The sequence below is a fragment of the Chlamydotis macqueenii genome, chromosome 6, assembly GCF_036417535.1.
Source record: "Chlamydotis macqueenii isolate bChlMac1 chromosome 6, bChlMac1.mat, whole genome shotgun sequence".
Classification (NCBI taxonomy): Eukaryota; Metazoa; Chordata; class Aves; order Otidiformes; family Otididae; genus Chlamydotis; species Chlamydotis macqueenii.
In genome coordinates, this window is record NC_141561.1 from 39,917,660 (window position 1) to 39,943,173 (window position 25,514).

Consider the following 25,514-nt stretch of genomic DNA (forward strand, 5'->3'; position numbering starts at 1 on the left):
TGACTACCTCTTCCGCAAGCGGTATATAAACAGGAAACCACGGCCACATGGCGGGGAACGGACTCAATGCTGGCGAACACACCGATAAAAATCAGGTCATATTGACATCCTCTGTTTATTCACTGCTTTGTTAACACTGTTTATCCTTAGCATCTCGGCCACATATTTGGAAAAACTCCCACTTTGCCACCCATCTGCCACTCTTTTGTTCCCTAAAACAGTGCCACTGCAAACCCCTTGCCTCTAACCATCACCAGTAGCAGCTCCTTCAGGCCCAGACCTAAGGGGGACACAACACTTTTGGGGTACAAACCAACCTACTCCACTCTTCCAGGAAGGTTTCTTTCTGGTGCCTAGGAGCTTGCTATCAGCTTTTGCTTGCAAGCAGGAATTTCTCTCCTACCAAGGAGCCAAATCTATTTGAAGCGACCGACCTGCTGAAACGCAGCCCACTGCAGGACAAATCTGCAGCCTAACCATGCTTTGCACCACAAAGCTCAGCCTACATTTGGCTGTTGGCTGTTTATCTCTACCTGGTGGTTTATTCCAAGCCTGAATTCATTCTACTGGAATGAAGAGTTTGCACGCATTATGAATTTCTTCCAACGTTATTAACGCGCCAACATCTGCACTATCGCAAACACAATTCATCCACGACGTTCTGTATTTTACAGCAGCGGGTCATCTGTTCCTAAACGCTTCCCTCCCAGCTCCAGATACGCTGGAAACATTAAGGTAGCGTTCCCACCATCAGCTCTGGGACATCAGAAATAGATGACACGAAAAGACCCTTGAATTCCTGAATTCATGTTTGAGGGATTTCTTTACCCAGCTGAGTCCACAGCAGGTCACAGGCTTCTGCTGGCAGCTTCTTCTTTCACGTACCCTTGGCCTCATAGAAGAAAGCCAAAAATTTTGATCTGAGAGGAGAAAAATATTTTGGGTGTAAACCCTTATTATTCCAAGCCCATTTTTACCAGCTAAGGAGCAATTTCTCCACCCCAAATTTCTGCTGTATTGCATTAGCTCTTGGTCTTTGCAGTCTAATTAATTTTTAAGTATCACCTCTATCAAGGGAATCTTTGTTAACCACACAGCATGAGAAGTTCAACATTTACCCTGAGTTAGCTGTATGCTGAATTCCTCCTTGCAAATCAGCCTCTCTCCTCTCCATTCACCAAGAGTCAAAAAACCGGGCTCAGCCTTGGGGATCTGCCCAGCCGGACCTTCTGCAGATGGGCAATGCGTGGCACGTTGGTACCCAAAGTCATCGATGGAGTGAGGAGCACCTACACCCAGTTATTGGTTGGGGGTCACAGAGGCCAGCCCCAAAGCAAGAGAGTTTGGGACTAAACTTCAGGGGTGGTAGAATGAGGAAGAGGATGAAGGCTGGGAGACACTTTGCCAGTCAAAGACCTACTAAAATTAGTGAGCTAGGTCAGCAGAAATACGCAGAGAAAGGCTTTGTTGAGGAGAATAAGTGCCTGGGGAAGGCACTCTGTCTCCCCACATGTAATACTGGGAGATAACTGGCCAGGGCACGGTGCTACGAATACCTTGCAGGGCTTCATGGTGGGCTTTTAAAACATGAAGAACCAGCAAAGCTTGGAAAGTGAGTGCTAGGACCTCTGGCCTTCAGGATTCAAAAAGATAGAGGCCATCTCAGGCTTGAGGACCTAACATGGGAAACACCCTACTGGTCCCTGCCAGCCCAAGGGCCCACCTAGCCCAGCGTTCAGTCTCCCATGGCAACAGGAGATGCTGGTTTGGGTGGTCCAAGAGCCCCGCTTCTCTCTGCTGCCCTTCCCCTCGGATGCCTCCAGTAGCCCCAACTTGCTTTGCCCGCTGCCATCACAGTTTTGCAGACCTCCGTCATCCCTCCAGCCTGAGTAGCCCCCAGTATTTCCAGTCCCTCCTGGAAGGGTTCTGCCACCTCTGTGGTTTTGGCTGCCCTTCCTGGTCCCTGTGTGGTTTTGGCTGCCCTTCCTGGTCCCTGCTGTACCTCCAAGTGCCCTCCTCAAGATACCAAAAAAAAAAAAACCTTACCATTACTGTAACCCCAAGCCAACCCAGTTTGGCGCAGGGTCTTTCCAGTTCTCATCAAATCACAGAATGGTTTGGGTTGGAAGGGACCTTTCAAAGGTCATCTGGTCCAACCTCCCTGCAAGGTTCTGTCCTCCTTCAAGGCCATGCTGGCAAGAGCAGCTCTGCAGACGGCTCAGATATTCCCAGCCGCACTCCAGTCAAACCAGCGTGAACTGGGAAGGCTCAATGGGGCCATATCCAGTCTCCGCTCCGAGCATCCCGAAAGGTTGAGAAGGGCGATGCCACCGCGTGGGGCAGGGTTTCAGGGTTTCATCTTGTCCTCAATTCGCCTGTGGGATCCGAAAGGAATTTTTTCCTATTTCTCTGCCAAGCAGGAAAAAAAAAAAAAAGTGAAATACTTTGTTGTTGTTTATACTGGAAGGGATTAAAGTGTTCAATATTTGTTATATTTAGATGTCTTTCAACCCCAGATTCAGGGAAACATTATGCATGATTCTTGCTCTATTTACCCTTCACTCCGTTCCCTCGCTTTTATTGTTCTTCCCGTTTATTCCTCTTCCAATTTTGGCTACTTTTCCCGAGGACCGCGGCATAACCCCAGATTTCCCAGGGAAACCAGCACCTCTCGGCAGCAGCGATGAGTTTTGCGGCTCTCAGACCACGTCCATCCTGCCTGAAGCGACGTGCATCCTCACGGCAGTTTTATTGCCGGCGATCAGCCAGGCAGGGAGGGGGCAAATCACTTTTTTCCTGCGTCACAGCCTAAATGACCCCTCAAAGTGGATAATTCACCCCAAGATAACGCATCTATCCACTTGAGCATGACGCTTTGTCTAGGATCCCCCAGTCTGCCCTCGCTCCCTCCCAAAAAGAGGCTCTTGATGCCCCCGACACCGCAGGGCTGGGACTAACCTGTGGCACAGCCCTGGCTTCTCCACGGACCGACGAATTGTCATTTCTCTTTCCCCTTGAATTTCTTGAAAAGGAAGGGATGCTGACCAGGAAAAACTTGTGAGCAAAGCCCAGGCTGTAAAATATTCTTGTAAAACCTTCCCAAAGATGAGCGTGTGAACAATCACTTCATAGCCAGGGCAGACAGGAGAGAAGTTTACATCCACTGCCCATTTTCCAGTAAATAATTCCCTTCAATCCATCTGAAAAACCTTTTTTTTTTTTTTTTTTTTTTTTTTTAGTATATTTTTTTGAACTCCATGTCCACTACAGTTTTCCAGAGCAGACACATGTTTTGGTGCATTCTTCCTTCAGGACGGAGCGCCTGATACCCGATCTCTCTGCCATGCCCTGGCTAATGGAAAAAAGCTGCTGCCTCGGAGCTGCTCTGATTTATTCCGTAATCATCTCTCTGACGGGGGAGTCTTTGACCTCCCCACTGAGGCTCCACTAAAACCGAGCCTGGTACCTGGGTAGGGACAGGTAGTTATTTTCTCCTGATAGCAACGTTCATGCATAGTAACATGCCATTCTACACGTCATCTTCACCTTAAACATAAAGGCAGCCATCGGGGCAGAAGCTTATTTATTCATTTTTCGAGGTCCTCCAGCTAAGCCTGACCTATCCCTTCACAGCCACAGGAAACTCAGGAACAGATCATAGAATCACAGGATGGTTTGGGTTGGAAGGGACCTTCAAAGCCCACCCAAGTCCAACCCCCCTGCAAGGAGCAGGGACATCTCCAACCAGATCAGGTTGCTCAGAGCCCCGGCCAACCTGGCCTTGAACGTTTCCAAGGATGGGGCATCCACCACCTCTCTGGGCAACCTGGGACAGTGTTCCACCACCCTCAGTGTAAAAAATTGTTTCCTAATATCTAATCTAAATCTACCTCCCTCTATTTTGAAACCATCACCCCTAGTCCTGTCGCAACAAGCCCTACTGAACAGTCTCTCCCCACCTTTCTTCTCCCCAAAATATCTCTGATGCTTAATTCCCATTTTACGGCCTTGCTATCGCTGCATGAAAGATGACTCAAGAGAAGAAGAGAAGACCACCTTCCCGTTGGCCGCATCCGCTGATTTATTTCATTTGTGCAGAAGCCCACCTCTAAGCTGGCACAGAAATATTAAGGTGGACGCCTGGTTTTACTCCTTTTTGACTCAGAAGGGAAAACTGGCTGCGTGCACTAACAGCTACGGAACAAAGCCAGAATATTGCATTAGAAGACAAACGACGTGCAGGAAATCCCTTAGGTGACTAAATATTTACTGCGCCAACGAAACTCTCCAAAAAAAGGTCCCGCTCAAAAATACTTGAAATTAGCAGACGTTTTTTCCCCAATACTTCTCTAGATGAGCTCTCAAAAAGTTTCCTCTGGGAAGACCTTGCAGAGTTGCAGCTGCGTTCCCCTCCTGCCGAAGGGCCGGGAGCATCTTCTGGACACGGACCAGGAGGCACAGAGAGGTGCAGGACCACAGGCTTCTGCTCTGAACCTGTCCCCCAAAGACAGTCCTAGCTGGGTTTTTCATTTTTCTTTTATTTTTTTTTTTAAATAAACCAACGTTAAATGTAACTCAGGGTCAGACAGAGCCTTGCTGCTCCTTTCCATCAGAGCCGTAAAGCAGCACGGCAGAGGAGCACTGGTGGGGTGGTGAGGAGCTTGGCTATCCCTCTCCCCCCATGCAGAGGGTTTCTTTCCAGCATGTCAAGGGATGAGGGTTGTTTTCCCAAGTGTTGCAAAAATCCAACTGTTTTTACTCCTCTCAGCTCTCCGATCAGGAGAACAACGCCATCGGAGCGGGGAGCGACCAGCATCTGCCTTCGCTCAGCTCTTGGCTCCATTTAAACGTCCCACGGGGTTACAGATGTGCTTTAACCTCCACAGCGAAGGCACTGAGCACCCGTCCCGGTTGCCCGGCTTTTCGGGCATCTGGTCACATTCCCCGGCATCGCTCACGCTCCTCACAGCCACACCGGCACACGCAGCCCGGCACCGAGGCAGTCGCTGGGGCACGCATCCTTGACACGTCTTCCTTCTCGTTTCGGGCAGGAGAGGTTGCGGGTATTTCCCAGAGGGTGAATTCCTCACGGGCTGGCCGGACTGTCTGCAACTATTCCATTTTTGCAGGGCACGAAAACCATTTTCCGCCAAATCCCGGGGAGCACAGACTCCAGGGCTGGAGCTGCGATGTTTCCTCTCCTCCCCTGGCCGGGGAGCTGCTTTTTTTTTGATGGCTGAGTTCCAGAGACAGCTGACGTGACAGCCTCTACATGCTGTAGCATCCACATGGAGCTGAGCTGCTGGGATCCAGCCGTGGCTCCGCTAAAGCTTGGAGCCTCAACGGCCAAAGGTGAGAAAAAGAGGGGTGGCTTTTCTTTCCCAGCTGCTCCCGTTGGACAGCCGGCCATCGCTAGGTCCTTCGCCTGGCTCCGTCCCCGTGGACGGTCTCAGGCTGGCAGCCACCGTAGGGTACATGGTCCCCTGCCTCCTCCGAGGTGTCCGAGTGACATTTCCTTCAGGACAGAGTACCAACACTTCATCATCCTTCAAGATTCCAAATCCACGGCATCTCACCTCCTGCAAAAACGTCCAGACCTGGCTTCACACCCTCCTTGGACCCAGCAAGCAGAGGAGTCCGGCACAGCCAGCTGAAATTCCTGGACCCAAAAAGCAATGGAATACCCCTGGGGCCGGAGTAGCTATGCCAGGAATGCTCCAGTGGGCTGCCAGCCAAAAAAAAAATTTTATTAAAGGTACGGGACCTTACAGTCAAAGTCTTGGGAGCTTGGGAAAACTCAGGATTGGGGCGTCTAACTGAAAGAGAAGATGACAGAGAGAATTCATGTCAGCCCTGTCACAGCACCGCGTACCACCGAGCCCTGGCCATACCCCTCGCCCCGCAGCGAGGGAGGAGGTACCGCTTCAGGCGACGTAGGGATGTGGGGATTAGCACCCTGATCTCCCTCCATCTTGACAGAAAAATCTGTCCCCTTCCCTTGTCTTGACGTTACCTTAATCCGCACCGCCAAATCAAGCAGACCCAGCACACGCTATTACTCAGCTTTCTCTCCTCTCCCCCAACCTCTACCATCCCTCAAAGGGACAGAGCACAAATAATTCAGCCTCTGCCACTCGGGCTGGTTTTAATCAAAGGGTTTGCTGGGTTTTCTACGGCGTGGGACACCTCATTAACAACGCGACGCCTTTAAGGGGGGGGGGGGGGGGGGAAGTGGTGTTATCCATTTCAGCATTGCTGCGCTTAATGCTGGTACCCGGTGTTCTGCACCAAGGTCCCCTGCCAGGACAAGTTTGATTTTGGTGGGGAACAAAACAACAACAAGACTTAAAAAAAAAATTAAAAAAAAAAAAACAAAAAGCATTGCTGGGCTGAAAGGGCTTAAGAGATCCGCAGGAGCCTATTTGTCAGAAAGGAGATTAGAGCCTAATGCAATTTGTCTTTGTGCGTGGGTCTGTTTCTTTTTCTTTTTGGCGGGGGGGGGGTGTCTTTGTAAAAAGCCAGGCTTATTAAAATTCAGGGAGAAGCCCACACAAAAGACATTTCTCAGGGTCCAAAGGCGCACTTATTAATGCAGGGGGTTTCGATTCACATCATACAGAGCGTGCCAGTTTGGGGAGATCTGGGTATTGTTTGCGGAGAAGAAAGCAAGCCTCGCTGATCATTTTCTTTTCCAGTTTTAACCACAGCTGCTGGAGCAAGCAGGTGCTGGGATTCAGAGCCCACAGAAAAGGGCAGGAGACGGGGGGCGGGGGGGGAACTCATCCGCGTGATGGATTTTTTTACTGTTTTGGCTCATTAAATTGCAGCGGTGTGGTGTTCACGCTCCTCATGTCCTCCGTGGGGACGGCCAGCGGCTGCTGGGGGAGCATGGCACCAGAAGTCAACGCCTGCTTCAACTGCAACAGGGTGCCATCAATAGCCGGCAATGCTCGCCAAAGCATCCGTTTTCCCACCTATGTCTCCGACAACACCAACCGGTTGGCACGGGAGAAAATAAGGGATTGCGACTGCCATACCGGTGCAGAGCCCAGCTCGGATTTCTCCCATTCATTTCCAAACACAGCGGGGTCAACGCCCTGCTGCAGCGAGCACACCTGAAAAGGAGGAGAGGTGGAGATTTGCCCCTGTCCCAGGAAGGATCCTGGTACCCCTCCAAGAAAAAGTTCACGGAGTCACCCACTCTTGAAAAAACAAACCCAGAGGTGGGTTGTGCAAGGGGTGGGGACTCCACCAAGTCCTCACACGCAAGACGGGAAAGACTTGAAAATCTCTGCAAGGCACTTTTAGCACTTCCAGGGACTCTCCTCCCAAAGGGGAAAGCCCGCATCGACCTTCTGGTTGGGAAACCTGCCCGAGGAGGCTCCTGCTAACAAGTGTTTCTCGAGCGTGACTTGTTTGCTCTTGGCAGCAGAGCCCTTGGGAGTGTTTACTCAAGAAGAGCAACAGTAGGAGTTTCTCTTAACTAGCTTTTGACACCAGAGTTGGGTACACCCAGCTGGCATTTTTTTTTTTTCCCCCCTGCACTGCTTTGCACGTTTCCACCTGCTACGCTATGAAAAATATGAGAAAAATGCCGTGTGTTTTCTTATGAGATTTTCTCCTTCTGAGAAAATATGGGAATGGGTCCCACGCTGCCTCGGCCAAGAGAAGAGCATATGGAGGGGTAAGCACCGAAGAGGACACAGAGGATGGAGCAGCGAGCCCTGGGAACCGACCAGCACAGAGAAACGATGGAAATGCATCCCGGAGAGGCACGGCTGCAAACTGCCTCGGTACTAATTTCTCTCTTTAGGCTCGATCTAAGCTCATTGCAGCAAAACCCAGCACCGATGCTCAGGATAAAATACCATGAGGTACCCCTGTTACTGAATAATTCGCATGAATTATGATTCAATGAAGTATCCAATGGTTGTGTAGAAACACAACAAGTAATGGCAACAAAATTCACTGTAAGCACGCGACAGAACATCATCCAACTCCTGCAGAGCCCCAGAGACAGTCACAGCACACGCTCAGCAACGCCATCCCACTAAGATGTCACAAATTTATGGGTTATGGTCACTTATATATCTCCAGCCAAACTTCTGCCAACATCTCCTTCACCTCTCTCAGGTGCGGGAGCAGAGCAGACCGTGGCAAACCTCTTTGTTTATTTTCTAAAAAAAAAAAATAAAATCTGCCATCACGCTGCCAACCCAACAAGGCACCCCACGAGCGAGGGAAACAGAAAGCTGAGGTGGGGCTAAAATTGCTGAATAAGTCTGACTGTTTTAACGTCTGCTCGGAGGATATTTTAATGGAAATCAGATGGACTGAGTCCGGGGATAGGAGTTCAGCTTAGAGAAGCAAGAGGTTCTCCCCTTAAGGCTGGTGATGGCTCGAGACCTCACAAATATCTTCATTGTTATTGTACTCTTCATATTGCAGCCCTGCTCGAGTGTCCCCCTCAAGGTGAGGCCCCCAATTTGCACCAGCACATAGAAAGACATCTTCCCATATAGGAAACACTTCAATGGATCAAAATTTATATGATAATAGCAGGAAAAAAAAAAAAAGTGCCTGGGATAGTTTATCCCTCATCGTGCTGGATCTAGTAAAGGAGCAACCTCTTGGTCAGACCCATGGCCAGCAGCAAACAGGGCAGGTGAAGGAGCTTCAATGCTGAGGAGCATCTTTGACTCGCTTCCATACAGGTAAAAGGAGGATCAGCTGCCTGGAAAAAGCCATAGAACATCTTGGGAGGATGTCTCCCACCCCAAAGCATGTACAGCTCGGGCATTATGCTGAAGGGTCAATGCAAGGAACATTTCCATCCCTGGAAATGTTCAAGGCCAGGTTGAATGAGACTCTGAGCAACCTGATCTAGTTGGGGATGTCCCTGCTCCTTGCAGGGGGGTTGGACTAGATGACCTTTGAAGGTCCCTTCCAACCCTAACCATTCTATGATTCTATGATTACTTACACCTTCTCCTTGAGGCTGCCAGCTGGTGGCTGTGGGAAGCCAGATGAGGTGGACCACGGCCACTTGACAACCACCACCACCTGACAGCCCCAACCAGATGCACTTCTGGGTTGCTTTCAGGCCTGAAGTCCATCCCCAGCTCTGACTGCCCACATTATCCAGCCCCGCAGCCCACCAGATGGTGCTCTCGGTATTAGCTAATACCAAGTTAATCTGTGCCTTTTCCTTCCACTGAGAAGCTCCAGCACAGGTAGGGTGTGGAGAGACACCACCAAGAGTAACAGATTTCTGCGCTTTCCTAGAGCACCAGCCAGATTGCCTGGCTTCATCCCAGACGTAACGTGGTCCAAAAACCAGAAATATGTTTTTGAAGCATCTGGAGGTGATGGTGGGTTAGGGGTGCTAGCATGTGCCTTCAAGCCCAAATGCAATGCATGGCTGTACCATAGTGTTGAGCCAAAACATCAGGACAGATGGGGGGAGCAAAGACGGTGGGGGTGTGCACATGTCCCAACACTCAAGACATTGTACCACACACAAATGGACCTGTCAGCTCATTTCTTGAAGGTCTCCTCCACAGGACCAGCTTCTTGAGCTTTTCTGGAGTGATACGCCATGGCTGAGAGAGCTGGCTGGGACTCTGGTGGACTTTGGTGTTTCTGCTTGCTAAAAATATGAAACATTTTCTACTTGAGCGTAAATGTTGTAAGAGCAGGGAAAGGCTGCGCGGGGCCACTGAGGGATCTCCATTGCCCAAAGTGATCGGCTTGCACCTACGTCCACCAGCTATGACTTTTGACGCACTCTGAGGTCCCTTTCAGCCTTTGTTTCTCCCCAATTTTCTACAAGAGGAATGTCTGCAGTTCCCATGCCCTTTGCAGCCTAGATGCTCATAATTATATCGGGTCCGGAGAACCGGGTGAATACCACAGGGCTGATCCTGAGGCTGCTTCTTTGCCCCAGCAGGATGGACTGTTCTCCTTCCATGCTTCCGGATTAACGAGGCTCTCTTTAATTTCTCCTTAATAAAACTTGGGGCAAAGGGGAACATTTAATGTGCGGTTAAATAAAAACCAGAACATGTACCATACTGGCTGACTTCCTAAAAACCAAGTGCATTTTCTACAGTCGTCCATTGGATATCGGCAACGACATAAAACCTCAGGCACAGAAGCCTGACCTCTAAGAAACCAGCAGCTAATTCTGCGTCTTCTTTTTTTTTTTTTTAACCAGTAATGTATTTTTATCGCTGAAAAGCCGGAAAAGGGAGAGCATTAAAGGTTGCCTGCGCGGGTACGTGGGAGCGCTCCGGCCATTTACGCCTGTAATGAGTTTTGCTGCCTCCGAGCAGAGCACAGGTAATAACAGATCATAAAGTGGGTTTACCACCCCAATTGCCAGCCTCTGAAGGTTACTAAAAGCCCAGTCAAATGAGCACAGCCAGATCTGCCTGGCTATTTGGAAATCACTGCTTTTGTAATGGTTTAGTGGAAACCTCTGCTTCTCCCCTCGGTGAAAAAACAAGAGTGGAGAAAACAGAGCCAACCTGGTTTTGTCCAGAAGAGTCTGGCCAAAATAAATTTGTCTGATGATGCTATTTGTTTGCTTCATCCAGAGCCATCCCATCGGCTCACTGACTAGTTATAAATAATCTCTGTTTTATGAAAATTTCTTATAAAATATCTCCACTTTGGGCAGGGTTAATCCAGCCCTGGGATGTGTTTTTCAAGCGTCACGCCTGGAAAACCCTCCAGGGCTCAGGACCCCTTGCCAAATGGAAAGAGCCACCATCGTGTCCCAAGGGCTGAACCTCCCCGTGGCAAAGGGGGTGCCCCCTGGGAGAAGGGCTGATGAAGGCTCCGGGGATAAACAGCCCCCCATTCCCCTTGCTCCCCCCCTGCAGGAAACTGCCCAGAAGAGCCATGGGTTGATCATCTCTAGTGAAAAAAACTCCATCCCTCCTTCTCTTTTAGGATATTCAATGGTGCTGGAGATGTCTTCAAAAGTCTTTACCACAGAAACCCTCTGATTACACCACTTTTCAAACCCAAAAGGGTCAAAGAAGGTGGGCAACACCCTATAAAAGAGAAAAAAGCCTCCGACACATTTGCTGCTCTGGTTTCAGCACCATGTTCTGCTGCCCTTCCGTGGGACACGGAGACCATCACTTCCCAGCCTACCTTCTCCCATCCCCCCTGAGCTGGCACCACTGTCCCCAGCACAAGCATCTCCTTCAAACCTCCACCGAGAACAAAACGTGCTTTTGCTACTCAGCCTGGCCCGGAGTTTCTCCTCTTTGACGCAGCCACTGACATGGGGGAAGGACTGCACTGATTTGGTGGGTCTCTTAACATGGCCATGTTATAGATTGCTTTGCCTCGGGTCTTTTCTGCTCCCTCGTAGAGAAGCGGATGCAATTGCTCAGGCATGAGGTGTATGAAGCTCCTTGAAGACTCGCTAATCATTTCAGGAAACAAAATAGATCTACTTGGACTGGTCTATCTTTGGTCTCACATTAGCAAAATGGCAGGAGGACTACATGATTCTAAGACATAGTCAGAAGGGTTTATGCAGGGCTTGGCCTGAGGGAAGATGTGCAGCTCGTTAAGAACAAGATGTCAAAGCCACCAAGAGGTCAGTGATATTCAGGGCTCAAGTTTGGACTTGCCCCAAAGGATGGTGCCCAGGGCCTTTGGCCACCTCTGCAGCATCCCATAGTGCTCTTGATGTCAGGCGGGGTACGCACTTCTGTGCATTTTATTCAAGAAACATTTTGGAGAACCCAACTCCATCTTGTGCACATGGTTTTTCATTTACAGCCAAAAAGGGGCGGGGGGGAAAGCTGCATTTCAATTGTTCATTTGGTGCTTTGATTTCTCTCCATGTTCCTTGCCTTTGTCTGTGTGGGAACGTGCATTTGTGGGAACACATGATATATTTCAATGTTTTCTGCAGTTGTTTACTGAGTCCCCTTCTGAAGCCTTACGGACCACCATGGGCTGAGAAACTGGGATGGAAGATCCAGAGAGACAGCCTCATGCAAACCCAGCGTCATCCCTTTGAAGTCCTTGGGGCTTCCACGGCAGCCAGAAGTAATTAGTGAGAGAAAGGAGTTGTGAGAGCCGAGCTGGCTCGCCGTCAGCGCTTCCCACTGACTTTGAATATAACGGAGCCAAGCCAACACCGAGCACTGTTGGAATTACGACACCAAATGTCCGACATATTTATCAAGCATGCTGTGGGGCTCGGAGACGGCTCTCCGCAGCAGGACTCACACCGTTGACCTCACATCACTTCAGTACCAAAACCACTTAGCCAAAATACGCCAGGCGTTCAGGTGCTGTGGCTGAACTAGGCTCAGTGTTACTCCTACACCATCGTCCCTTCAAGTCAGGGTGGCTCTAAGCTCTGATTTCCCTGGCAGACCAGGTTCAAGGGAAACCAGCACAGCTACCAGCACAAGTAAGAACTACCAAGTTACCTTACGCAGCTCCTAGACTCGCAGAAAAAGCCATTACTGGATAATCAAAATGATCCTTCTTACCTTACTAAACATCTCCATCTGTCGAGTGGTCCCTCTGCCATGAGGTGCTGAGCCTCAGCGACCAAGACTGCTCCTCCCTCTCGCTTCGAGCAATAGCTCCTGCCGTACAATCTGCTGTTTTTTCTGCTCTCTATAAAGCAAAATGAGTACATTTAGACACTTGCCTATTTCTTAACCAGCCAACTCTCCTGTGCCTTCCCCATTAATAGATGCTCACCATGGCTGGAGACATCACCTTCCCAGAGATGCTTCATTTGCCTGGGAAAATCCCTCCTCCACCACTGAACTGAGATCAGGTCTGCAGGGTGCCTGGAGGAGGTTACTTTGGGAAAACATTTTGGAAAAAAAAAAAAAACCAGAGATGGAATTTTAAATTTGCAACCTGGAAACACAGAAGCACTCTTCTTGCTTTATTTCCCCTCTAGGCATGGCTTTGAGAAGAACATTCCTCTGCCTCTGTTTTTCTTCTGCTACCTTGCCTTTTTCCTCTTCTCTTGCTTTTTTCTCCCCTCTTCTTCCTCTCCCATTATCTCTTAGCAACGTTACTATTTTCCATGGCAAAGACTGTGGGCAGCACTGAGGTCAGAAGGGATCTCAGGAGGCCTCCAGGCCAACTGCTTGCTCAAAGCAGGGCCAGGCTCAAAGCTGGATCCCAAGTTTTGTGTGTGGTTATCAACTCTGCGCTATAAAGAGGAGAAAGGATGTGACAGCAAGCTCCATTTGGGGCAAATCGCTAAAATTCCCAGAGTGGTTTTCCAACAGTAAATTCTAATTCATCCAAAATCATTTGACCTTTGAAGGTCACTTCTAACCCTAACCAGTCTATGATTCTATGATTTGCAGAAGAGTTTTGATTTTGAAGGAGCTGGACAGAAACCTCAGAAACACTTAAGTTTGAAACCAAAAGCTTCATTTCAGCTTTTTCATGTTGGTTATTCTACCCTGTCCTTTCATTCTGATGCCTGTGCTTTACATCACGTTACCTGGCATTTAGACTGGAATTAAATGGTCCGCTTCAATAAGATTACTCCCATGCTTCTGACTCTACATTTCACAAGAACTTCTGCTCAGCGAAAAAAAAAAAAAATTGACTTTTCTTCCTGATCTGGAACAAAAGCAAATAGAAAAACGTCAGAAAATTTCATTTCATGTGACGGGAATTCTGCTTTCTGGACAGCTTTGGTTGCTGTCAAGAAGAAGGGCAGCTGGCTGGGACAGCTTATGAAAGCTTTGAAAGTTCATACAAAGGATCTAAGTTGGCAAGGCGTCCACCAATCCTTGCATCTAGTGCCAACATCGTGTGGATGGGATTTTTCAGGGTCCCCTCAAAGAACTGAATATATGGCTCCCAAGATGCCTGAGGTCTCTAGTTCTGCTAGGCTCCTTTTGAAGAGTCCTAGCTTCTTTTTTTTTTTTTTTCAGATAACCAAAGTGGGCCTCTCGCTCATGGGAAGCATTGTTAAACACGTCACCTCCCACCAAGAGAAGTGAAGAAGGAAAAAGCCACATGAAGATATTAAAACAAGAAACTGGAACATCTACAAACTGCTCCGAGACTTCATTCTTAATTCTCACATCCCTATGTACAATTGAAAACGGCCACTTAGCTATTTATGGCATTGTAAGCCATCACTCTTGGTTTCCGTTTAGCCTCAGATGGATGGTTGGCCCATGCGTCTCATGCCGTACTTAAGTAGGATGGGAGAAAAAAAAAAAAAAAAAAAAAAAAGAGAGGGTATAGAAGCAAATAGACCTTTTTGGATGGCCACATCTGGTCCCCATGTGTAAGCTTAGCCTCGTGGAAAGCCTGCTGACAGAGAAAAGCTGCCTGCTGCGGTTCGAGACAAGCTTCTTTTATAGATATATTATATATATATATACACACATCAATTTTTTATATATGTGTAAATACATATATACAGATAGATATCGAGCAAGAAAGAGCTTTCACTATTTTCTTTTCTGAAGCTTGCAGAGCTCACTTGGCCGGATGCAGACCACTGGGCAGCAGTGATTTATTGTGAAGCAAGGTTGCTTATTCCTATCGCGTGGTGAGAGGATGGCAAGAGGACGGCGAGAGGCTGAGGAGCAGAGAGGAACTCCAAATACTCCCAAGTGTGGAAGGACCTGAAAAAGACAGAAAGCAGAAGGACTGATGTGAGGTGTTGGATAGGTTTACGTGAGCTCTCCAACCCACATCCCGCCACAAAGCGCAGGTCCTGGGGATGGGTGAGATGAGATAAACACTTTGCCACCCAGCCAGATCCACCAGCCCGGACCCCGACACCCAAAAAGTAGAGCTGGTGTCACTTTTTGGCCAGCAAAGGCCCCTGTAACACTGACACTCCTTTTCTTAAGACCAGAAGCCTCTCCTTTCTCCATCTCCATGGCTGAGTCAGTGTCTTCTTTCCTTCGCACCCCAGGACCCCGATCTCGACTGTGACAGAACAAATAACGCTGCTGGGATGTTATGGCTAATCAGCAGGACATTTTTAACCTATTATTAATTTGGACGGCAAACAAAGTAAACAGGAACAAACCCAACTTGTCTCCTCGCTCAAAACATTCACGTCCCAAGGAAGCCATGCTCCCTACGATACGAAGAAGGGAGCAAGCCGTGAATGCACAAGCACTGCCAACGACCTGGTGCTTTGCTGAATTAGGGCCAACAGCCTCCTCGTATTAAATCCTTGTTAGAGTAGAGATCGCTGCTGGGACCGAAATACACTTGGACGAGATAAACTGGAGCATGACACGGGCACTTGAAGGAGTATTTTCGCTTGGCAAGACCATAGATTTGTTTGTTGCGAGGCCAAAAGGCATCCACATATTTCTGTAAATTGGAATTTTTGTGGCAGTCGGGGGAGCAGGATAAAGCACTTACTTCCCTTTCTGCTTTCATGTTGGAGATGAGCGTCTGACGTCTCTGAGCCTCTCCGAACCCTCGTCCTCAGGAGACCTTCTCCACGGCCCCATCCAGTGACCCCTGCAGCAGAGAGAATTAATCCGCCCTGCCATGCAAACACACAGAGCAAAAACCCAATAAACCAGCCCCGTGCTAGCAATTACATTTGGAAGAGCACATCAAGCGTTGAGCCAAGTGATCTCAAGCGATGGAGCAGCCTCCAGCCCCGAAGGCAGCTGACTCAGGAGCTATTTACACTCGCTGTACCAAAAAGCTTTCATCTCATCCCCCAGTTCTCCACGGGTCACGGCTTGGATGAGGTTCTCAGCCCTCCCCATGGAGCAAGCAGCTCCTGTGGATGCCATGAATCCTCACTACGGCCTTCAGGTATAGCTAAAAGTATCAGCGCAAGCTCGCGCTTTCCCACCGCCGAGCCATGCAGCAGAACAGGGCACTGGGTACCTACTGCCCAGTGAGATATTTTTTGGTGGAATAGTGATGCCACAACCCAGCTGCTGCCCTTTGCCAGGGCAGGGATCTCACCAACCTCCTGTTTTCCAAGCCCCAGATGGGATGAGTGGAAGGACGCGTCAGCTCTTTGCAAGTCACCCAGGCCTGATAACTTTCTTTTTCCAGGGACAGAAGCATGGTTCCACATGGGCACTAAAGCAAATATTACCCACATGTTTGCTCTTTTTTTTTATACTACAGAACAAGTAAATGACCGGAAAAAAACACGTTGTTAAGAAGTTACATAAGTCTTACATTTTCTTTTCTTTACTCTTACAGCAGGGGGAAATTTGTGGCTAAAAATGGTAATGAGAACCAGGGTTTGAACAAATGGTCCTTACACCCTTGGATGGATGCTGGGGACCCTCTGGGTTGGGAGCAGAGGGCTTCTTTGGGAGTTCAGAAGAGATGGGCTTTGTTCCTGTGCAAATACCTTTGCATTTTCCAAGAGCACATGCAACTTTTTCCACTTTTCTCTAGCAATCAATTTGACTCGACCGAAAGCAGAAGTAATTGAATTACACAGAACGTACATAGGAGTCGAAAACACGTCAGGTTTCCCCCCCTGCGCTACCCTACGCACAAATCTGGAAATGGGCAGTTTGCAAGATAGAGAAATTTCTAGAGATCATCCAAAATAAAAGTCATTTTCCCCAACAGAAACTACAGCTGCAAGTCCAACCCTCTTAAAAACTGCATTGCGGTTTGGATGAGACGCCCTGAATCTGGATGAGTTGACTCCCATTTCAATGTGGGAATCCAAATCAGACCAGTTGCATAATGCTATTTCAGATGTGGCTGAGAAAACTTGTGCAAGCGACAGATCTTCCTGTGTTTTCCTGCTTGCAAAATGGCTTCAAGTCTTGGTTTGTGCCAAGAAGCCTGAGTACCACCAGCAAAATCTGTCAGCGTTAACTCTAGGACCATTTTTCAATGAAGTTACGAGCCTGAACCCAAATCCTTTCTGAAACCAAATTCCCAACCAAACTACACCACGGCAGCTTTCCACAGCTTTCTTGGAGGCTAGCTCAAGCACAAAGCTCTACATCCTTTTGGAAAGACGGTTTTGGAGGCAAATATTTCCTTCATTTGCTTGGCTCTCCTTCCAGTAACTGCTGGTAATGTTCCCGTCTGTTTTGCAAAGCGTTTCCCATTTGCAAACTGAGCAAGTTTTAATTACTCCCATAATTTTGCCTGGAAGGGAAGAGCCAACCATACTCATCAGATAATGACAGCCATTGCTCTCATTACCACACTCCCAAATACACAAGCCAGGGTACAAGCTCAAAAAAAAAAAGAAACCCCAAAAAAACCCCAACTGATGGCACTCTTCAGATTATATGACTGCACATTAAAACAAAGGAAAATTTAATTTCTCTCCCAGAGCTGCCTAAATATAATCCTATTACCTCTCTTTGCTCCATCCCTAGCCCCTACATACCCAACGAGGACCCCTGCCAAATCATACTTCCAGCTACATCTGAAGGATAAGGCATACAAAGCTACAGGACATTCAGATAAAGATGGGAAATCATTGTCTTACAGGAAGGAGCTATCCCAGTTTGCCTTCCTTTCCTTTTGATTATACAGCTCAGATTAGGGATAGTCAGGAAATTACATCGTCTTTGGAAAAATAAAATAAAACAAAAAAGAAAAAGAAAAAGAAAATAGAAGAATATCAAGGAAAAGGAAATTTTTTCATTTCCTGCAAAAACAATCCCATGACTCTGAGGTTTCAAAGGCTCAGATACATTTATTTCTTTCTTTTTTTTTCTTGCAATGTTTTACCATAACAAGTACCAGTTTGCACAAGCTTCTTGTTTTTAAACAAAACGTTTGTCGCTATAAGAACGCGCATACATTTTCTTCCAACTCCGTATTTTAATACTGAAGATGGATGGATACCGATGGTGTCACCAAAAGCCAACATCTGCCCCACAATCTAGAGTAGGTCCTGAGCGCTGTTGAGAGGACTAACTTGGCTCTGTGTATCTATGACCAGAGGGAAGAATTTCTGGCTTTTATAGCAAAAGTTTATTCCTTTACCCATGCCCCATCCCTGGAAACGTTCAAGGCCAGGTTGGACGAGGCTCTGAGCAACCTGATCTGGTTGGAGAAGTCCCTGCTCCTTGCAGGGGGGTTCGACTGGATGGGCTTTACAGGTCCCTTCCCAAACCATTCTATGATTCTATAATTCTTTTTGGTGAACTGACCTACAGAAATGCACATTTGTCACCGCCGTGTGTGACTTTTGGTTTTTCTAACCCGAAAAGCAAGCAAGCTGAGCATCCTCTGAGCAAAAGTACGCCTTTCGAAATAATAACGTAGGACACAGAATCTACGAGTCTATGGTCAATCAATGATCGGTCAGTCAGCACGGACAAATCTGTTGTTTTACTCCTGGTCTTGACAAAACTCGATGGGGAAGAAAGAGCGGAGCTTTCTGATGGATGGAGATGAAACACGGCTGAATTATTTACTTCCAGTCTCAGATTAATCGCACTAAATGGAAATGATGGGACCAGGTGGTTGAAATACTTTCATCAAAATGATTTATGCATGGCTTTTGTAAGAAGATACTACATGACAGGCTGTACCACGCTCAGTTTAACTCCGCCTGGATGGTCTCAGCGCTGCCAATTCCCTGCAGTTCACACACACGTATGTATGATTTTTCTTTTTTACCAATGTCGCAAAGAAGCAAGCCAGCTGTATGCTTCTGCAAAGCGAATCTCTCCATAGAGGGAGGTAGATTTAGATTGGATATTAGGAAAAAAAATTTTACGCTGAGGGTGGTGGCACACTGTCCCAGGTTGCCCAGAGAGGCGGTGGGTGCCCCATCCCTGGAAACGTTCAAGGCCAGGTTGGACGGGGCTCTGAGCAACCTGATCTGGTTGGAGATGTCCCTGCTGCTTGCAGGGGGGTTGGACTGGATGGGCTTTGAAGGTCCCTTCCAACCCTAACCATTCTATGATTCCATAACGATTTGCAGGCGCCCATGAAACCTGCTCAAAGTCCCCCAAAATCCTTCCTCCTTCTGAGTACGGCACACAGGCAAACCTGGCCCCAAGGTCCTCCCCAGGACCAGCTCCTCAGTGCCCAGTCACCCTTGGTTCTCGCTCCCGATCCCAACCAGTCCTTTTTTTCAATGAATCATTTGCTGCATCCTGATCCTACCAGGTCACCACGCAAAACATCTAAATCATCTTTTAAAAGTTCAGCCTTAGGACAGGCTTAAATCCTAAAAGTTTTGCCAAATAGAGATTGAATTTTCGTATCCATCAGAAATTATTTTGGCTGCCTACCAGGGCTGGCAGAAGCCGATACTGCAAACCCTTGAGGACCACGGAGAGGTGATCCTACCAAGGTCTGGGTACAACCCGTCCTAACATCATCACTCAAGAATATATTAATATAAATACTATTTATTTTTCCACCCCTCCCTCCAAGTAGCATCAAGTGTCCGGTAAATCATATGAGCTGGTAAATAGCAGTGGTTTCTCGACCTTCTCTGCACCACTTGCTATTTGATAAACCCCACCAAGGCACCCCTGACTCTGCTCCTCACTAAATTAAACAACCCTCATCTGTTTAGCCCCCCTCACAAATCCTCCTTCCTGTTTTTCTGGTGAGGAGATGGAAAATTATGAGGTGGAAGGAAAATAAAGAAAAAGTGCTATTTAGGATAATATTTTTTTCCACCTGAAAAACCGAGAAAAAAAACAACTTAATCAAAAAGAGCTGAATCGCCGTGCCTCTCCTGGGGTCACCTCATCCCTCTAAGCCTTACGTCCTGCGCCAATCCAGATATTTGCACGTCTGCCCATGCTGCAGCCTTTGGGCTTTCCTGCAGCACGATGGTTTAAACCAAAAAGGCAGAGGTTGTAGATGGAGGAAGAGGAGGAAAGAGCAAATTGGATCCCTCCAAAGATAAATATTGACTTGGGGAAACTCGGATGGCTGTATTCCCCTCGCAGCTCATTGCTCCAGAGCTAAGGAGCCGGTGGTCTCCACCCAACGACGGGCAAACATCCAACATGCAGACCCTCCTGTCCCAAAAGCACAGCAGCTGTTGAACATCCTAGCAGTGTCTGCTGGACAGGGAGAGCACCCGGAGACGGGACACATGCACAAGCCCTCTTCCATCCCTGAGGGAGGGCAGAGGAGGCCAGTGCTATTTTGGTGGTGCACAGTAGCCCGCAGCATTAAGACGACGGTCTCCTGGATACGTGCCAGTCATTCCCTTGACAAACCGCTGGGTTTATTTAAAGGGTAACAGAGCTTCCCAAGAGAAAGGCATGCGAAAGAAATTAAGGACTGAGTCCAAGACCAGGCAGGATCTCATCAGCCCGGCTTAAATTCTGATGTCACATCCAATTGGCCTTCACCTCAAGATGGGATGTGCAATTCAATCGAATCAAGCTCCAGCACATCAGTGGGGCGTGAGTGTCCCATCTCACACAAGGCAGCACCCCCCAAAATCACACCATCCATGGATGGGCTACCACTACCTATGGCTCTTGGGCCAAGCCAGTGATATTTGCTGCATCCATCCACGAAACACCACCGAACAACTCAAGTGATTTTTCCAACCTGTCACTAATCTATTTCTCAGCGTATGGGGATTTCCATAACTTCTCACGCGTACAGAGATTTTATTTTTCCCTTCTTTTTCAATTACATGTTTCATTAACCGCCTGCACCTCCTGATTTGCTGATGACTAGCTGAGGTTTCCAGACTGAAGAAATGAAGAGGGAAATAAAGCAATGATCTATTACCATTCACAGCTGCCACGGGATGATGCAAAACTTAATCAGTTGTTTGTAAAATGCTTTCAGTAGCATGGAAAAAAAAAAAAAGATCGCTTGCAGAAGGTAATTTCCACCCTATCTCCCTCTCAATTCTCTTTTAAAGAAATATCTAGGGAAGTGGAAGTCCTCAAAGTGTGTCCCACTGTCGACAGATCTAGGGTGTCTGCTAGAGAAGGCTCCCAAAATCCTTCCAGAAATGCCATTGCTGCTGGCCCTTCCCAGTGGTCACCAGACCGTGGGGGTCACTTTTCTTCTGGCCACACACAAGCCCACAAGGCCAAAGAACCACCCTTGAGGAGCAGAGGCCTAGGAGATCTCCCTCTGGCTTTGCCCAACAGTGAATTATGAGCCACGGGGGGCTCTCAGCAAGACACGGTGTTATTTGCATCAGAGACCATGCTCTGAAGTCAATCCCATCAGCCTTCTCTTGGTTTGCCTCATATTCAGAAGTCCTCTTTGATCAGCTCTGCCCATGACAGATGGGTTTAGTTTGCACCACTCAGATGGGCTTTTTGAGGACAAAGCCCTCAGCCCCATTTCTGACAAGACCAGTCCAGTCAGATTTTTGTTGACCTGATGCAACTCTGCCGGGACCAACAGCTCCACGTAGCTCTTCCTCCAAGAGAGGGACAACAGGTAGGTACGGGTCACCGAATAAGACAGTCTCTCTGCTGAACCACGCGAGGAGCGGCCTCAGCTCACCGTCAGCCACCACACTGTCCCAGGAGCATCAGAGGAACTCAGCTGGTCCCACGCTCGTGTGTTCCTTCTCCCTGATAATACCTCCCCATTCCCTGACTCAGCCCACGTTAATTGTGTACGGCGTCTCAAAGACCACCCAGCTTGAGCTGCAAAGCATTCAGCGATGGATAAAAATAACAATTGCGTTGAGCGAGGCTACGCTCCTTGCCAAAAAGATTAGCAGTGGGAAAATTCCTCCTTTAGGGAGCTTTGCAGCCAAGGACCAGCTCGTAGGGTTCATGACCGACAGCATGCCCCACGTACGTTTAACAGCTATAGGGAAAACGTGGGAAGAATTATAAGTCTGGTGACTTCCCCTAAATCTTGCTTTTGTCCTCATTCCTAAAAGAGAGAGCATGGTTAGGTCAGTGATCCCGGCAGGATGGTAGGCAACTGGCATCAAGGGTCATTTATCAAAGATGTTAAAGGAGGAGTTGGTGATGGCACGGGACAGCTGCATCAACTGGAGCATCACCTCTCTCTCCAGCCCATTTTTTTGATAAAAACAAAACAAGCCAAACAGAGGATATGACAGAAGAAGGAAGAATCACCTCATTTGTTTGTCCAACAGATTTCCGCTGAGCATCTTCGAGAATGGGTCCATAGGTAGCCACTCCAATGTGCCGGTGAAGAGTACGTTGTACAACGAAGAGCCATGTAAATGGAGGAGCCAAACTATGGGTTACAGAGAAGAATATTTCCCAGAGGTGAAAGACGAATACTGACACACACACCCCCCTCAAGAATTTTTACCTTTGCAGAAATGCAAGGAAAGGAAAAACAGCCTTGAGACTTTTGTTAGACACAAGTGAATGAACGTGTCACTGTGCTGATGGATACACTGCTGTAGCACCCAGAAGGGTTATCGTGACCTTACCCATTGCCTAAAAAGGTGAATTAGAGACCTAACACATTTCTTAGCTTGGAATATTTGGAAATCTGTTGGAAACGTTTCTCTTCCTTGGGTATCTCAAGGTCAAGGGCTGTTGAGTCCAGCCCGTTTAGGTTTTTGGAAGAGGTATTTGAAAGAGTCAGTTGTTCAGATGTTTGTAACTTTAATGATCCTGTTAGAAGGATTTGGGGTGGGCACACAGAAGCTTGTCCTCTACACACCAATGGCCAACTGTTAAAAATTACCTGTGGGGCTTAAAAGATACGATCATTCTCCAACCTTTTCCAACACTTGCCCTCAAAATAATTAACAGAAGTCTATTACATGGCCTTGTACCTGTTTTGGGTGGAAAGAGCACTTCAACACTGGCCCAAAGAGGACTTTGCACTTAATGCACAGAATTGGATTTGTTGGGTTGTCTTTCATCCTTTCAATCTAATCAGAGGACCCCATGTCACATCAGAAACACAGCAAGGTCTTGCAGAACCGATAATCTAAGATGCAGAAGCCCGTGCATGCATGAACTACTCACATTTTTTTTGTTTATTTTCTCCTTTTCAGAGGTAATAGCGTCCTCTTTTCCCATATCCAGCCAGTTTCTAATCACTGCTAAGAAGAAGCCTTCACACCTCGTGAAGGAACAGTAAAATGTTGGGACAGGAGAGCAGGCAACAGTAACATTTAACAATTAAAATAATTTCTCTGAACCTCAGACTATTAGAAACCTGCCAAAACGTCTTCCAATTGAGTTAAGAATTGCATGGGATGACAGCTGAGGATAGATAACCATGACAAAAAAAAGCCCCTAAACACCTTCCAAACTAATTAATAAGTTCTCCCCAGCACCTAAGCCTTTTTCTAAGAGCCTCAGGGCCCAGATTTTCCACTTTTGATTGATTTTACCTAATCACGGAGCTTGTTAGTCCCTAGCAAGCACCCCAAATTAACGGGGCTGTCGCATCATGCTTGACCTCCTCTGGATTCCACGCATGGCATCCAGCGATGGTGCCACCCAGCCAGATGTTTCCAGCGCCTTTGGAGAAGAAATGCATCTTTTCTTTTATTGGACACCCTGATAAGAGAACCCACGTGGAATGTAAACTCCGTGTACAGAGATAGATCTTTTCTCTCACTGTTTATAAACACATAGAGCCCGGTTCTTGCCCTACCGGGGTTATATGAGCCCAGAATTTATCAACACTGGAGAACATACTCCTGATTTACACTGAAGCAAGTGAGCAAATTGTTTGCAGGACAGAAAAAAAAAAAATAGATTAGGCAAGCAACTGTCGCTGTGCATATAGATTTCAATACACATACGACACAATATTTAGATTACTTGCAATAAACAAACTTGCCTCAATACCGCAAGAGCAAACTTCAGATCCAGAGGGGAAGTCAGGGAAAAATACCCTCTTCTTCCCCAGCAGGAAGGGAGGCTGCTCAGACGCAAAAAATGCCCTTGGCCACACCTTGATTTGGCATCTGCTTTGACATCCCTGAGCCAGCCCTCAAATATTCTTTGCTAAAAGAGCAAAGGTTGGCACGAACGGCACATCCACAGACCTCCAGAGGTCGTGCTGGCTTCTCACCAGCTTGTCCTGGCTCATCTGTAGCTCCAAGCTCCCTCTCCTTGCTGCTTCTCCTTGGTCTTGCTCGGCCCGTCCCATGTTCGCTGCCCCACAGGACTGTAGGGCTGGTCCCAAGAGCTACGGAAGGCGGCTTGCTAGGCTGGGTCTATCTTCTCCCACCCAACCACTGGCCCAGACTCCAGAATCTGCAAAATCACCCCATGATGAAGCATGGGGTTCCTGTTCATAAACTAAAAAGCACAAAAATCAACATACATTAATTTGATATCTAGAACGTCTGCGGATGAGGTAGTAAGGATGCTTAGCATCCTTGCAAGACACTAGAGAAGCCACTAACGTGCCGACATCAAAAAATTTATGATACTTGTAAGGCTGAGCTCTAATAATGATGCATTTTCTGGCCCCAGAACTGCTGTTATTGTTGAAATAACCTGGACATACGGGTAATGGAACCAAGCATTCTATATATACATATGTTTACACCCATGCGTATTTATAGACGGACACACACATTTAGGAGGAGGCAGATAAATATCTGTAGTTGACAAATGAGCAGTTTTAGGAAACCGCAGGACACGAAGGAGGATTTTGTTTAGAGAACAGTTTCCCCCTTCAAGACGAGATCTCTAACATCTGCCACCCATCCTCTTCCAGCCAAGTCAAAGGGGTCACCAGCGCAAAGGAAAGGTCACGCTTTGGTCGGGTATTCGCTTGATTCCGGATGGATGAGGAGCACTAAACTCTTCTCATCCCTTGCAGCTTCTGCCTGCCGGGGCTGCAAAGGTCTGGCAGGGTGCTGCTCCTCTGCCATGTTGATTTAAAAGGTTGGGGGTACCTCTCACAGCCAAAACGAGCCAGAGGTAGGATTAATCACCAACACTGGATCTCTCTCCTTCCATCCTCAGGCACTATTTCACGACCGTATCCGAATATGGCTGGAGACGCCTCACCCCTTTTATTCATTTTTAACGAATAGTCCAGTTAAAGCAGGGGACGTGGGGAAAGAACCTGGCTTTTGTATGACACCGAACACCACACGGGATGATGCTGACACAAAACTCTTGTCTGCACACTGCAAATGCTGCAAGGCTAAACATGCCTCTGGGGCAGATGGACTTCTTGCCTCCTAATCCCCAAAAACCAGGAACAGAAGTATGGCAGCCATGGGAGGGAGAGAAAAGAGCAAGGAAAAGGACCAAGAACCACCACGAGCTCAGAAGGACTCACCCCACCAAAGCTCCTACACAGCAAACGGACAAGGACTCAGCCCCAGCATCATTTGCTCGGTGACACCCGCGGTGAATTTGGGGCACCCTTCTCAAAGGACACGCAGTGTTTTTGTTGGATCCCTTTTTTGCCAGGTTAGTGAGTTAAACCAGGGTTCAACAAAAGCTAAAGCCAGCACTGGATAAACAGAGGGAGTGCAGGCCTAGAGCATAGATGCTTAAAAAAATGGGAAACTACCACTTTTTTTAGTTAGCATCGTTAGATTGCCTCCAGCTGCCTTCCCAAGCCCAAATCCTAGGAGCCAGGAC

At 47.8% G+C, this 25,514-nt stretch overlaps 1 long non-coding RNA gene across 8 annotated transcripts in view; it reads right to left on the bottom strand.

Moving 5' to 3' along the window:
• Positions 1-2,245: 2,245 nt before the first annotated feature.
• LOC147600257 (uncharacterized) overlaps positions 2,246-25,514 on the bottom strand; it is a 55,636-nt gene continuing 32,367 nt past the window's right edge. For 4 of the 8 annotated variants that reach the window (XR_015258868.1, XR_015258870.1, XR_015258867.1 and 1 more), the window contains 6 exons: positions 15,412-15,513; positions 14,281-14,654; positions 13,511-13,632; positions 12,745-12,849; positions 12,528-12,657; positions 2,246-2,409 (listed from right to left, as the gene is read on the bottom strand). This is a non-coding gene — a long non-coding RNA (uncharacterized LOC147600257). Of the gene's footprint in view, positions 2,410-4,057; positions 5,817-12,527; positions 12,658-12,744; positions 12,850-13,510; positions 13,633-14,280; positions 14,655-15,411; positions 15,514-22,046; positions 22,171-25,514 lie in introns of those variants that run through there. The other 4 variants (XR_015258866.1, XR_015258865.1, XR_015258869.1 and 1 more) reach the window with 4 other exon arrangements.